We start from the raw sequence: 15000 nt of genomic DNA on the forward strand, positions 1-15000 counted from the left end.
TGGGGATGAAGATGGTACTGTGTTTTTTTCGTAGGTGTGTTGAAGGGTAGATTATTTTTTTCGTACCCTTGCGTCAGCCTAAGACACGCGAACTCCGGGATTGGGTCAAACGAGGTCATCAGCCCGATTTTGACATTCCTGTTGGACTTGCAACAGGTGTGTAGGTCACGTGGTGTATTGGGGTGAGGGGGAGGGGGGCAAGGGTAGAGAATGGGGGAGGCGGGAAAGGGGGGGTGACGACACGTGACTGGGAGGAACCACTGTGTGGGATCAGGATTGCCCCCCCACCCTCCTCACTCCCTCTCCTCCTCACTCCCCCTCCTCCTCATTCCCCCTCCTCCTCACTCCCCTTCCTCCTCACTTCCCTCCTCCTCACTTCCCTCCTTCTCACTCTCCTCCTCCTCACTCCCCTTCTCCTCACTCCTCTTCTCCTCACTCCCCTCCTCCTCACTCCCCTCCTCCTCACTTCTCTCCTCCTCATTTCCCTCCTCCTCACTGCCCTCCTTCTCACTCCCCTTCCTCCTCACTCCCCTCCTCCTCCTCACTCCTCTCCTCCTTACTCCCCTCCTCACCCCACTCCTCCTCACTCCACTCCTCCTCACTCCCCTCCTCCTGACAGAGTCCTTCATTTTGGCCCCCGGAGTGGAAGGATAGCGAGAGTTTCTTGGGCGTGGTAGCTCTGTGTGTGATTCACTATGGTCTTGGATCACGTGTTGGACTCCTGATCGACAGCTATTTCCCTCCCGGATGAGAGCTTAGAGCTCATATACGACCGATCTATGGGTAATGCTGTGACCTTACACGCACACACACACACAATCCAATTCCCCTCCCATGGGAGTTGGAGTAACGACGCGGAGCGCAGCGATACTGAAATTATTTCAGCCCTGGGCTGGAATCAAACTCGGACCGGTGTAGCAGTAGTTCCGAACGCTACCACTGCGCCGTCGAGCCGTGTGTGCGTGTGTGTGTGTGTGTGTGTGTGTGTGTGTGTGTGTGTGTGTGTGTGTGTGTGTGTGTGTGTGTGTGTGTGTGTGCGTGCGTGCCTGTGTACACGTATGTATTTTTATGTGACGGGGGAGCTGTTATAGGTCCTGCATCCGAAATGAGATTTGCCAATTACATTCCCCCTCATACAGTTGCGGTATTTACTCGCAGAATTTAAAACCTCACTGTGTACGTTTTGCCACGTACCACTTTTCAATCTGCCTGTGTGTGTAGCAGGTTCATATACCCGACGTATGTACGCAAATCTCTTGTATGTGCCTGTGTGACTTTACATAAGATTACGTACACGGGTGTTTTTGGACTTACATGTGTACGAGATAAGTGTGTACACATCATTGTGTGTGTGTGTGTGTGTGTGTGTGTGTGTGTGTGTGTGTGTGTGTGTATGTGTGTGTGTGTACACATACATTGTGTGTACATGCGTGTGTGTGCATATGCATGCATTTTGTGTACGCATATACACATGCGTGCTTCTGAGCGTATATGTGTGTACGCACATACATTGTGTGTGCATGTGTATGTGTGTATATTCATGCATTTAGTGTACGCATACACACACGCGTGCTTTTGAGTGTGTATATGTGTACGCACGAATCTTGTTTATATGCAAAATCTTGTGTACATACGTGTATGTATTTCTATGGACATATATGTGTAGCGGCATTGAAACTGGATATCTTACAAATTGTTACTGATCAGAAAGTAGCAAGCGACCATTAGTTGCGTGAAGAATGTCAACACTAAACTAGTGTTTCCCATAACTACGCTAGATCGCTCACGGAGTTCGATACCTCCAACATTGACCGAGAACTTACGATGATATTCTAAAAAAAAAAAAAAAAAAAAAAAAAAAAAAAAAAAAAAAAAAAAAAAAAAAAAAAAAAAAAAAAAAAAATCCTTATATAAATCTTATATAAATCCTTGGAAGGGATATATTAATATAAGGAAAGATTTTTTTAAGAATTCCATCGTAGGATTATTATAGTGGTATTCTTAAAACAATCTTTCCTTGTATAAATCTTTCTCTTCCAAGGATTTATATAAGATTTATATAAGGAAAAAAAAATTAAGAATACCACTGCTAATAACGAAATGCTTTTGATTAACCTGTATTCGGTTAGAGGACAAAGGCCTTACACTGTAAAAGCATTTGCCATGGGAACTATGAAGTCGTGTTCTTATCCCCCCTACCCCAAGGCTCGCCGTACTCCCGACTCTCAATGACTCTCCTATCTATTAGAGCGTACACCTGGAGGTGCTGAGCAGCTGGGACCCAAGCCGTCCCTTTTGCGCTATTATACGCTTTAGGAACTGTTAGGGCAGGAAACTAACAGTCGCATCTGGGAATTGAAGGTGAGTGCGGGATTCGAACCCACAATTAAGGGAATGCGAGACCAACACGCTTCCGACTCCGCCACAAGCGAATTATCATTATCGATTGTTGTCGGCTTGTCCATGAGTAGAAAGGATCCCATTCAACCCCCCTCCCCCCTCCCACCTCCCCCTCACCCTCTCCCATCCCTATCCTCTCCCCCTCCCCCTCCTCTATCCACCTCTCCCTACCCCTACCCCTACCCCTCCCCTCTCCCTCCTCCCTCCTCCCTCCCCACTTCCCCCCTCCCCACCTCTCCCCTCACCACCTACCCCTCCCCTCCCCTTCCCCTATCTACCTCTCCCTCCCCCTCCCCTCTCCCTCCCCCTTCCCCTCCCCTCTCCCTCTCCTCTCCCTCCCCCTCCCCTCTCCCTCTCCCTCCCCCTCCCCTCTCCCTCCCCCTTCCCCTCCCCTCTCCCTTCCCCACCTCCCTCTCCCCACCTCAATTGACTACCAATGACTCCCACTTGCCCATGTTGTCCTTGTACATAAACAGAGATTCCGTTTATGACCTTAGACAAACGCTTTCTTGTTTAAGCTTCTCAACTTCTGTCGTGAATTGAAGAAGAAGCAGAGGGTGCTCGCTATGGACAACGCGGTGGAATGGAGGGATGGAGGGGTGGAGGGATGGAGAGGTGGAGGGATGGAGAGGTGGAGGGGTGGAGAGGTGGAGGGGTGGAGAGGTGGAGGGGTGGAGGGGTGGAGAGGTGGAGGGTGGGTCTGGACTTTGGGCTTAGATCCCTTTTGTCTCGGCCATTGTTTCTTCCCACGTCTTCCGGGTAGACCAGACCAGACCGGCCATGACCCTCTGGCAGTTAGACCGGACGTCGTATTCAGACCTTGTCACGTCACACAATACACCAAGTGACACAACAACTCGTTTCGTCTCGTTTTGCGTCACTATAATGATAATCACCATAACTACCCTCACCACATCTCTCTCTCTCTCTCTCTCTCTCTCTCTCTCTCTCTCTCTCTCTCTCTCTCTCTCTCTCTCTCTCTCTCTCTCTCTCTCTCTCTCTCTCTCTCTCTCTCTCTCTCTCTCTTTCTCCCGTCTCTCTCTCTCTCTCTCTCTCTCTCTCTCTCTCTCTCTCTCTCTCTCTCTCTCTCTCTCTCTCTCTCTCTCTCTCTCTCTCTCTCGATTAGAAAGAGAGGAGGCTGGAAATAATTAAGAAGTGGGTTGGATTAATAAGGGCTGGAATAGTGGAGGGACAGAACTTGGGGTGGATCGAAGTGGAAGAGGGAGAAACCGACTTCGTGAATGGAAAAGAAAGGAAATTGGTGGAACAGGTGGATCGAATATGGAAGCGAAGGCGTAATAGAGAAGATGGATCGAGTGGAGGGGAAGGGAGACGGGGGGGTGGTGGTTGTATGGGATAAGGAGGGGAGGGGAGGGGGAGGGGAGGGGAGGGACAGAAGGATAATACACATATAATAGGAAGTATGGGGGCCAGCCTCCCCCACCCTCCACCCACCCTGACCCTCCGTGTACTCTATGAAGACATACGAGACATGCAGGTGCGATGTGGGAGTTTAGGGGAGGGGGAGTTAGGGAGTCTGATGAGATGTGAAGCCTTGGAGGTACAGGTATGGGGGGAGGGGAGGGGGGTATATGGGAGGGGGAAGCGGGGTGGGGGGAATATGGCAAATTGATTTAGTCCGTAGGGGAGGGAAGATCGAGAGGGGAGGAGGTACGAACATGGGAGACGCCAGTGGCTGCCCTGGGGGGAAGAGGGGGAAAGGGTGGGGGATTAAGTCAATTTTTGTGATGAGAAAAGAATATTCAGAACGGAGAGGAGGGGCACGTGGTAGTCACTGGTGCTTATTAAGAATAAAACCGGGGCCTTAGTTCTCACGAGGCTGAAACCAAGCCGACGATGCCACAGCACCTTTTGTGTGTGTGGAGATGGAGAAGTGGATAGTTTCTTTGGATGGTTGTCAAGGATAGTTGGGTCGGTTGGTGATGAATGTTTTTCTTACTGAGAGATGAGAAGCCATCATGGATGCTGCTGGGTTATCGATAAGGTCGAAAGTCCAGTGCAAAGGAATGCCACAAACGTCCTTGTTGATGTTGGTGCCAAATGTATTGGCGCCAAATATATTGTCGCCAAATATATTGGCGCCAAATAGGAAAGCAGCTGTGTTTAGCCACGCCGAGTTGAAGCTCTTTATAAGCTTTTTCTGGTGTCAGTCTGAATTAATGAGGTTAAAACGAAGCCTTGTAACAGCGTTAAGGCGAGTGTAAAGCGTTTTACATAAGAACATAAGAATGAAGGAGACTGCAAGAGACCATGAGGCCTACACTAGGCAGTTCCATATCCATTACCACCTGTCATCCCCATCCATAAAGTTGTCTAACCGTTTCTTAAAATATCTGATAGTTTCAGCGCTCACTACATGGTAACTGAGTCTGGTCTATTTGTTAACAACCCTATTAGTAAACCAATTCTTGCCTATTTCCTTCTTAAATCTAAATTTGTTCAGTTTAAATCCATTACTGCGAGTCCTGCCCCGTTATCTTAATATGATGACCTTGTTTGCACCACCCTTGTAAAAGACTTTGATCCACTTAAACACCTCTATTAGATCACGTCTTTCTAGGGAGTATAAGTTAAGGTGCCTAACCCTACTTTTCCTTCCCTTCCCCATATCCCTCCACTTCCCTCCTCCCCCTCCCCTTCCCTCCTCCCCTCCACCTCCCTTCCCCTCCTCCCCTTCACCTCCCCTCCCCCTCCCCTCCGCTTCCTTCCTCCCCTACCCCTCCACTTCCCTCCTCCCCCTCCCACTTCCCTCCTCCCCCTCCCACTTCCCTCCTCCCCCTCCCACTTCCCTCCTCCCCCTCCCACTTCCCTCCTCCCCCTCCCACTTCCCTCCTCCCCCTCCCACTTCCCTCCTCCCCCTCCCACTTCCCTCCTCCCCCTCCCCCTCCCATTTCCCTCCTCCCACTCCCCCTCTACTTCCCTCCTCCCCCTCCCCCCTCTTTCTCCCCCCACTCTCTTCTCTGCTTTGTTTCTGACCCCCTCCCCCATCTCACCCACCTTCTCCAACCTCGTAGTCACTAATTGGACTAAACCTCCCGCAGAGGTAGTTAACACGTAGTTAATTTCGAAGTTGAATGATTACGTTGGATGGAGACATAGGGAATTTAACATATATTGATAGACAAATAGTTTGTCATTAACATTGTAAACGTAATTAGTTTTATTTATCAGCGTTCTGCCTCCGATGTCATTATGGACCGGGTCTTCTGTTTGTCTTTAGGCTTCTTCAGTGTCTCCTTTATTAGGGAGGGAGCCAAGTCAAAAGACACGTACACACTCCCACCCATTCACTCCCACCCATTTCACTCCCACCCATTCCATTTCCACCCATTTCACTCCCACCCATTTCACTCCCACCCATTCCACTCCCACCCATTTCACTCCCACCCATTCCACTCCCACCCATTCCACCCCATCCTTTCCACTCCCACCCGTTCGACTCCCACCCATTCCACTCCCACCCATTTCACTCCCACCCATTCCACTCCCACCCATTCCACTCCAACCCATTCCACTCCCACACATTCCACTCTCACCCATATCACTCCCACCCATATCACTCCCACCCATCCCACTCCCACCCATTCCATTCCCACCCATTCCACTCCTACCTATTCCACTCCTATCTATTCCACTCCCACCCATTCCACTCCCACCCATTCCACTCCCACCCATTCCACCCCTACCCATTCCACCCCTACCCATTCCACTCCCACCCATTCCACTCCCACCCATTCCAGCCACACCCATTTCACTCCCACCCATTCCACTCCACCCATTCCACTCCCACCCATTCCACTCCCACCCATTCCACTTCCACCCATTCCACTCCCACCCATTCCACTCCCACCCATTCCACTCCCACCCATTCCACTCCCACCCATTCCACTCCCACCCATTCCACTCCCACCCATTCCACTCCCACCCATTCCACTCCCACCCATTCCACTCCCACCTATTCCACTCCCACCCATTCCACTCCCACCTATTCCACTCCCACCCATTCCACTCCCACCCATTCCACTCCCATCCACCACCTCTCATCTTTGCTCCTTGTGGGAGGATATTGACTTCAAGATATTTTCCAGCATAAATTTTCTCATTAGCTTGCAGCCGATGATTTTGGGACTACATGGGGCACCCCTATTGACCAGAGCCACACATGGTGGTGCTGATGGTAATGGTGATATTAGATCACAATATACTAAAAATGGTAATGGTTGTCGTAGTGGAAGAGGAAGTAAGATTAGGTTCGAAAAGAAAAAAAAAAGTTTGAAAAGAACTTGCAAAGCGACAAAGAAACCACAGCCAAGGAAAAATGGTCCCCCAAAGAGAAAGAGAAAGAAAGGAGGAGGCTGCAGGCAGGAAACTGTACAAAGGAAAGGGAGAAGGGAGGGTGCGGCTATGTGATGGGATAGGGAGGAAATGGCTAGGGGCTGGGAAGGGTGGAGAATAGGGGAGGAGAAAGGGAATTAATGGAGTCGGGAACACACTCAAAGGTATTAGAAGGCTTGTGCAGTGTGGGCGCTTTGAGACGATAGGTTGTAGTATTTGGTATTTTGTTAACTTTAACTAGCGCTTCTATCTTTGGGAATAGTGTCGCACAGAAGAAATGGAGTCATAGGTCATAGGTCATAACTATAGGTAAAGGAAAGATTTAAGGAAAGCGGTAGAACTGAGATTTTTTTTTTTTTTTTTTTTTTTTGTGGGGAATAGTTTCCAAGTATGAAATGACACTGCGTAACTCTGGTCCGTATGGATGTCATTAAAGTATTGATAGCATAAAAACTATACATTTGATACCCATGCAGGCAAACGCATTATTATTTCATATTCTTTTTTTTTTCATTTTTGTCTTCCTCGCTTTTGTCTTCGTCTTTTCCTTTGTCTTTGTCTTCCACGTCTTCTTCGGTTTCATTATCTTTTTTTCTTCCTTTTTTCTTTTCTTTTTTATTTCAAAGTGCTGTTGCTAAAGGGATGAGGTAGGTTTCATTCCACTAATTTCCTTCTCTTTCTTCTTCTTTGTCTTCTTTCACTTCTTCGTCTTCTTCGTCCTCCTTTTCTTCTTCCTCTTCTTGGTCTTTGTCTTCCTTTTCGTCTTCATTTGTCTTTCTCGTCATCCCCGTCCTCTTCATCCTCTTCATCGTCTTCATCTTAGTCTCTCTCTCTTTTTGTCTTCATTTCGTCGTCTTCTTCGGTTTCTTCATCCTGCTCTCTTTCTCTTCCTTTTCATCTTCATTTCGTCCTCCTCGTCGTCTCCGTCCTCTTCACCTTCTTCGTCTTCTTCGTCTTTGTTTATCTTTTTCATCCATTTTGCCGTAGCAGTGTATGTCTGCTCCAAATTCCATCACAAGCAGTAAAACCTCGAAGGACCTTCCGCCCTTCTTACTGTCCTTCCAGCTTCCAGCTCCTCTCCCAGGAATGCTGGAAGGGGGCGGGGGCGGGGGGTGGGTGGGTGAGGTCGCTTCCCAGAACCTTCGGAGCTCCAATAAAAGTCTTCTTCTTTGTCTCGTTCGAGACAGAAATCACTTTAATCAGTTTTTCGGAAAGGCGACTCCAGTTCCAAGACTTCTCCGGCCCATTAAACCCAAATGGAAACTAGATCTAGTTAGGTGGGTGGCAGATCTAGTTTTGCTACAAAGTGGTGTCAGGGGGCACCTAAAGGGGGACAGCTTCTGTGGATTCTATGATCATTCTAGATTCTCGATTTTGTCTGTTACTCCCTTCAGTACTGCTCCTGAATCATATTTCAGATGAACTGAAATGACAAGATGAGGAGTGTACGCCAAGAGACACTAAGTAGCTGCGGCCGAAGCCGTCACCTTTGTCCTATTATGCTCTTTAGGGCCTGTTAGAGGGGGGGGCATGTAGCTAGAGCCAGTGTTGGGAATCGGAGAGGAGTGCGGGATTCGAACCCACAACTAAATGAATACAAGATCAGCACGCTTCTGATGACGACGCCAGTACGTCAACCATAATATGTATGAATTGAACATTGAACATCACTGAGTCATGTCTCTATTTGTAGATTTTGTCTTAAATATCGCCACACAATTTCATTCAGCTGACGACTGAACCCTTGTAGAAAGGATTTGATGGGTTTACTGGTTAAGGAGTTTAGAACCTTTCTAATGAGATTGGATCCCTCTTAAAGGGGTTTGATTCCTTTTAAGGAGGTTAGATTCTGTTTAAAGGATTCGGATTCCTTAAGAGAATTCCAACCCCATAGAGGGTAAAATTCTATTTGAAAAGATCAAATTTCATTTTTAGAATCCAATCTCCTTGATAAAGTGTGTTAGTGGTTTTAGTGGTTCTTTTGAACTTCCTCCTAGTGGCCACGTCTCCACAGCCGATTAAAATTGTCTGGCTTTGATCTATGTAAGATATTAAATATTGTGATATTGTCAAAGCGGTTATAAGAATATAAAAATGAAGGAGACAGCAAGAGACAATAAGGTCTACACTAGACGGTTCCATGTCCATTGCCACCTGTCATCCGCATCCATAAAATTGTCTACTTCCTTGCCGATAGTTTTCCTTCTTAAATCAAAATAGTTGAATTTGAATCCTTTACTGCAAGTTCTGCCTTGTCTTGATATGATGACCTTGTTTGCATCCCCCTTTTGTAGATAAAGCCAAGAAAAAAATCAATAAACGGTCTTCATCCTCAGAAAAAGACAATTGTTCTGTAACAAGACCGTAGAGTTTTGTTCGTGTTTAAAATCTACCTCACTCGCTGCGCCTGGTAACCTAAGCACAAACTGAGACGCAGGCGACACAGGCAACGCAGACGACACAGGCGACGCAGGCGACGCAGGCAGACTTCCTGTTGCTGATTTGAAATCTAGTTTTAATTTCTTTCTCACTTGAAATGCTGAGGTAGCACACCTAGCCGCATTTCAAGTGAGAAAGAAGTTCAAACTGTACTTCAATTCAGCAACAGAAAGTCTACCTTTGCTCTATGCTGTGTCGCCTGTGTTGCCTGTATCGCCTGCGTCTCAGTTTGCGCTTAGGCTTATGGTTTGGAGTTTAGTTATTTAAAAGTATGCATGTAAATTTACACGTATCCACCTACATACATACATACATACACACTTATACACATACATTTAGGAGATATCTTTAGATATTTCACATACATTTATTATATTCGGATACACATGTATATGAGACACATAACGCATGCATGATTATAGATTATACGTAGATTCTACAGTGTTCATTCAGTTAAAATAACCAAAAGATGTTAAGATGTTGGTGTGTATATGCATAGGTATTTGAACATAAATGCATACATTATATATGTATAATATATATGTATATATGTGTATATATATATATATATATATATAAAATGTGTGTGTGTGTGTGTGTGTGTGTGTGTGTGTGTGTGTGTGTGTGTGTGTGTGTGTGTGTGTGTGTGTGTGTGTGAACTTGTAAACGAATATAGATATACTTTATGTAATGTGTACACATACTCGTATATGTGTACTCAGGTCTTGTGTGTGTTTTTTGCGTATATACACACACAGCGTACTCAGAGACGTACTTGCATTGTACTTCAGGTGTCCGGGTTGGTGAGGGGGGGGGTCTCAGAGCCAACAGGTGTGTTAGCTCGCCAGCCACCACCATCAGCCAACACCTCCACCTCCACCACCACCTCCACCACCACCTCCCTCCACCACCACCTCCCTCCACCACCACCTCCACCTCCACCTCCACCTCCACTCCCTCAGCCACTCCCTTTCTCGATATGAACCATTGGGAGCAGAACTGAGAGTGGTTGTACCTACTGTCACAGGTTTCGAAACATTTCAGTCATGTTATTCAACAAAGGCTGCACTTGAGTGAAGATTTTTGGGAAGCGCGACAAGACCTATTATCCTGACGGTACTGAGATTGGGGAGGGGGTGGATGAGTGGTAGAGGGAGACATTAGGATGGTATAGGGATACGATTTAAGAGGAGTAGGAGGAGAAGGGCACAAAGAGAGAAGGAGGAGAACGAAGGCAAGGTGGGAGATGGAGGAAGTGTTGAAGTAGATGATAATGACTAAACCTTCGATTTATTATTATTTGTTTTTATTATTATATCGTTATTGTTTTGTTGTTGTTGTTGTTGTTGCTGTTGCTGTTGTCGTCATGGTCGTCGTCGTCGTCGTCGTTAGTATTATTATTATTTACATATATTTATTATTATTATTATTTTGTTTTGTTTTATTTGTTATTGCTATTTTGTTTTGTTTGATTTATTATTATTACTTTGTTTTATTTGATTTATCTATGATTATCATTTTGTTGTTTTATTTATATATATATATATATATTTTTATTATATTATTTTGTTTTATTTTTTATTATTGTTATATTATTTTGTTTTATTTATCTATTTTTCTCATTTTTTTCATTCTCATTAGTACACTTTTTTCGGGCGCTTTATTTATGACAAGCATCTTTCTTTATCGTCTTAGCCTTCTTTCTTTATTTGCTTTACTTATTTCCTTCTTAACCAGATGGTTACCTTAGGACAGTAACGCGAGAGAGGATGAAACTGAAACGGGGAGTAGATTACAGGGGGAGAAAAGGAATGAGAAGAGGAAGAAGAGGAGGAAGAGGAAAAAGGAAGAGGGAAGAGGAGAGTGGAATAAGGAAACTAAGATTTTTTTTTTTTTTTTTTTTTTTTTTAGGGCGATGAAAAAGTGAAAAGTGGAGTATCGGATTTGGATATAAGAATGGAAAGGACTGAAAGAAACCATAAGGCCTACAGTAGGCAGTTCCATATCTCTTAATACCTTTCGTCCCTACCCTTAAAGTTATCTAATCTCTCTTAAAACAATAGTTTCAGCTCTCACTACATGGTTACTAAGCCAATTCCATTCGTTAACCATTGTTGCTAAACTAGTTCTTGTCTATTTCCTTCTTAAACCTGAACTTGTCCAATTTAACTCCATAACTACGTGTCCTGCTCTGTTGTCTTAATATGATGACCTTGCCTGCATCACTCTATGATAATGGTGATGAGAAAGTTAAACCAATGGGAAGAAAGGGATTCGTGGGCACGTGGCCTTCACTGCCGTCCCCCGAGGAGACTCCCACAAGCGACCAACCCACTCCCGTGGGAGTGTTGGAGTGTGGGAGTGAGGGAGGCTGTGACCTTTTGGAAAAGGGAACGCGGAGTGAGCCTTCATTAGAGATATGGACTCACGCCGCCCGTGTGTCCAACAAGGGAGAGCGTGAGTTGAGTGAGAGAGTGAGAGGGTAAAAAACGAGGCTGGAGGTACATTCCGTGAAAATGAAAATGGGGGGGAGGGGGAAGGGGGGAGGGGAGAGGCGAGGATGGGAGGAGGGATGGTTTCGTCCGTAGAGAGACAGGTTTTAAATAGGTGACAGGCAGGTAGGTAGGTAGGGAGGGAGGGAGGGAGAGTGGAAGGGAAAGAGGAGGGAGGATTGGAAGGTGGGAGGGTGGGAGGGGGAGTAATGAGGTTGGGAGGGTCCTAGAAAGGGATGGGGGATGAAAAGGAGTGAAGGAAGGGATTGTGAATGAGTGGGAAGCTGTGGGAGGAAGAATGGAATGGTGTTGAATTAATTCAAGGGTAAATATAGTCCCTTTCCCCCTTTTCCTCTCTCTCTCTCTCTCTCTCTCTCTCTCTCTCTCTCTCTCTCTCTCTCTCTCTCTCTCCTCTCTCTCTCTCTCTCTCTCTCTCTCTCTCTCTCTCTCTCTCTCTGTGTGTGTGTGTGTGTGTGTGTGTGTGTGTGTGTGTGTGTGTGTGTGTGTGTGTGTGTGTGTGTGTGTGTGTGTGTGTGTGTGTGTGTGTGTATGTGTGTATGTGTGTATGTATGTGTGTACAAAACAATTCCTCTCCCGTTTTTTAAAGGCCCATCAATATACACACACGTACGCACATGTATGTATATATACTCGTATATCAAAAAATTAACGAACCTGATGCAGACTAGATATATGACAAGACATCCAATCTATGCTACGTGTCTTCGATATTTTGTAAAATGTTGCAGGATATGATTAGATTTACATTTGTTCCAAAGGCGCCGCGGAGGAGAGACACCTTTGATGACTCTCCTTCCTATTCGGGTCACTGCCTCGTCAAATCCCGAGGGAATGCTAACTGTACGTGACTCCACGAAAGAGGAGGGAGTAGGAGGGAGTAGGAGGGAGAGGAGGAGAGAGAGATGAATATCAAGGAGCCTTAGTGATTAAACGTCCTCCTCTACCTTCTTCTTCCCCTCCTCCTCTCCTCCTCATCATCATCATTCGGTTCTTCATTTCTTTCTTCCGCTACTGTTACTCTTCCTCCTCTTCCACCTCCTCCTCCTCCTCCAACTCTTTCTCCTCTTCCCCCTTTCCTTCCACCTCTTCCTCCTCTTCATTTTCCTCCTCTTCGTCTTCCACCTCCTCTTCTTCCTCTTCCATCTCCTCTTCTTCCTCTTCCACCGCCTCTTCTTCCTCTTCCATCTCCTCTTCGTCTTTCTCCTCCTCCACTTTCTCCTCCTCCACTTTCTCCTCCTCCACTTTCTCCTCTTCGTCTTTCTCCTCCACATTCTCCTCTTCGTCTTCCTCCTCCTCCACTTTCTCCTTTTCGTCTTCCTTTTCCTCCACCCTCTCCTCCTCCTCCTTCTTCTTCTCCTCTTTCCCTCCTCCACCTCCTCTTCATTCACCACCTTATCATCACCATCATCATTCTTCTTCTCTTCCTCCTCTTCCTCCTCTCTCATTACCACTGTCTTTTTCCTGCAAAGTGGAGCGCATAGACCGTTCGGTGGTCTGGAGCAAGATTGGATCCCGGGGCGTCGTGTCGTCACAGGGGCGTCGCGTCTCCTCTTCAGACGGGAGGAAGATAGTCTGCTCTTACGATGATAATAATAATAATGATAGACTTGTTACAAGAAGCAGCGCAGAGGACGAGGAGGAGGAGGAAAAGGAGGAGGAGGTGGAGGAGGTGGAGTAGAAGGAGGAGGAGGAGGTGGAGGAGGAGGAGGAGGAGGAGGAGGAGAGGAAGGAGGAAGAGGAAGAAGAGAAGGAGGATGAGTAGGTGAAGGAGAAGGAGGAGAAGGAGGAGGAAGAGGAGAAGAAGGAGGAGGAGGAGAAGGAGGAAGAGGAAGAAGAGAAGGAGGATGAGTAGGTGGAGGAGGAGGATGAAGAAGAGGAGGAGAAGAAGAAGGAGTAGGAGGAGGAGCTGGAGGAGGAGGAGGTGGGGAGGAGGAGGAGGTGGAGAAAATGGAGGAAGAGGAAGAAGAGAAGGAGGATGAGTAGGTGGAGGAGAAGGAGGAGAAGGCAAAGAAGGAGGAGAAGGAGGAAAAGGAGGAGGAGGAAGAGGAAGAAGAGAAGGAGGAGGAGTTGATGTAGGAGGAGGAGGAGAAGGAGGAGGAGGAGGAGGAGGAGGAGGAGAAAAAGGAGGAGGAGGAGTCTAGGCCCCGACCGTTCTTCTGCAGAAGAAGAGGAGGAGGAGGAAATCTTCTTGAGCCTAGACTGACGGGATGCCTGCTACCAAGGGTCCCCCAGGGGGGATGAAGAAGGGCCTGGGGGAACGGGGGAAAGAGAGGCGATGGGGGCTGGTGGGGTTCCCTCCCCCCCCACCCCTTAAGGGACTACGATATCGCCTAACTTTTCCCCCATAAGGGGGGGAGGAGTTATGGGAGAGGGGAATGGATAGGAGTAACGTACGCGGAGTAAAAGGGGAGAAAGTATATATTTTTGAGTGTATTTTTTGTATTTATGTAATTGTATTTTGATTATTACTATTTCATATATACATTAATCTCACTATCTCCCTTCTAAGGTAAAATAGGCCTTTTGATATGTTGATATGAAATTAAGTATTTATTCGTATTTGATTTTTTCTTTTTTTTTGTATTCTTTTTTTTTCTTTAAGCAGTATAGTTGTGAAAACTTCTGCGACAAAAAAATGGCTTTGAAATGCGATATATTTTTCTTATCAAAGCGTGGCACAGATGTTATTGAAAATAGATATTTCCCAAAGAAATAAATTTTGCAAAATGTTTGTAAGTTACGATGGCGTCGTGGGAGAATTCAGACATTGTTGGGTAATTGGATGGTTGGCTGCTGTTGCCACTCATTCTGTACTTGAGAGCCCATTCGACCCACCCCCCTTGCTCGCTCTCGCTCTCTTTCTCTCTCTTCCTCTCTCTTCCTCTTTTTTTCCTCTGTTTTTCCTGTTTTTCATCTCTTTTTTCCTCTCTTTTTCTTTTTTTCTCTTTTTTCTTCTCTTCCTCTCTTCATCCTCTATTTCTTCTCTCTGTCTCTTTCCATATCTCCCTCTCTTCATCCTCTATTTCTTCTCTCTGTCTCTTTCCATATCTCCCTCTCTATTCCTCTCTCTCTCTCTCTCTCTCTCTCTCTCTCTCTCTCTCTCTCTCTCTCTCTCTCTCTCTCTCTCTCTCTCTCTCTCTCTCTCTCTCTCTCTCTCTCTCTCTCTCTCTCCTCTCTCTCTCTCTCTCTCTCTCCTCTCTCTCTCTCTCTCTCTCCTCTCTCTTACTCTCTCTCTTCTCTCTCTCTCTATCTCACCTCCCTCCCTCTCTCTCCTCCCTCCCTCTCCTCTCTC

Source organism: Oratosquilla oratoria, chromosome 16 (assembly GCF_046742065.1).
Source record: "Oratosquilla oratoria isolate Oo_2021 chromosome 16, ASM4674206v1, whole genome shotgun sequence".
Lineage (NCBI taxonomy): Eukaryota > Metazoa > Arthropoda > Malacostraca > Stomatopoda > Squillidae > Oratosquilla > Oratosquilla oratoria.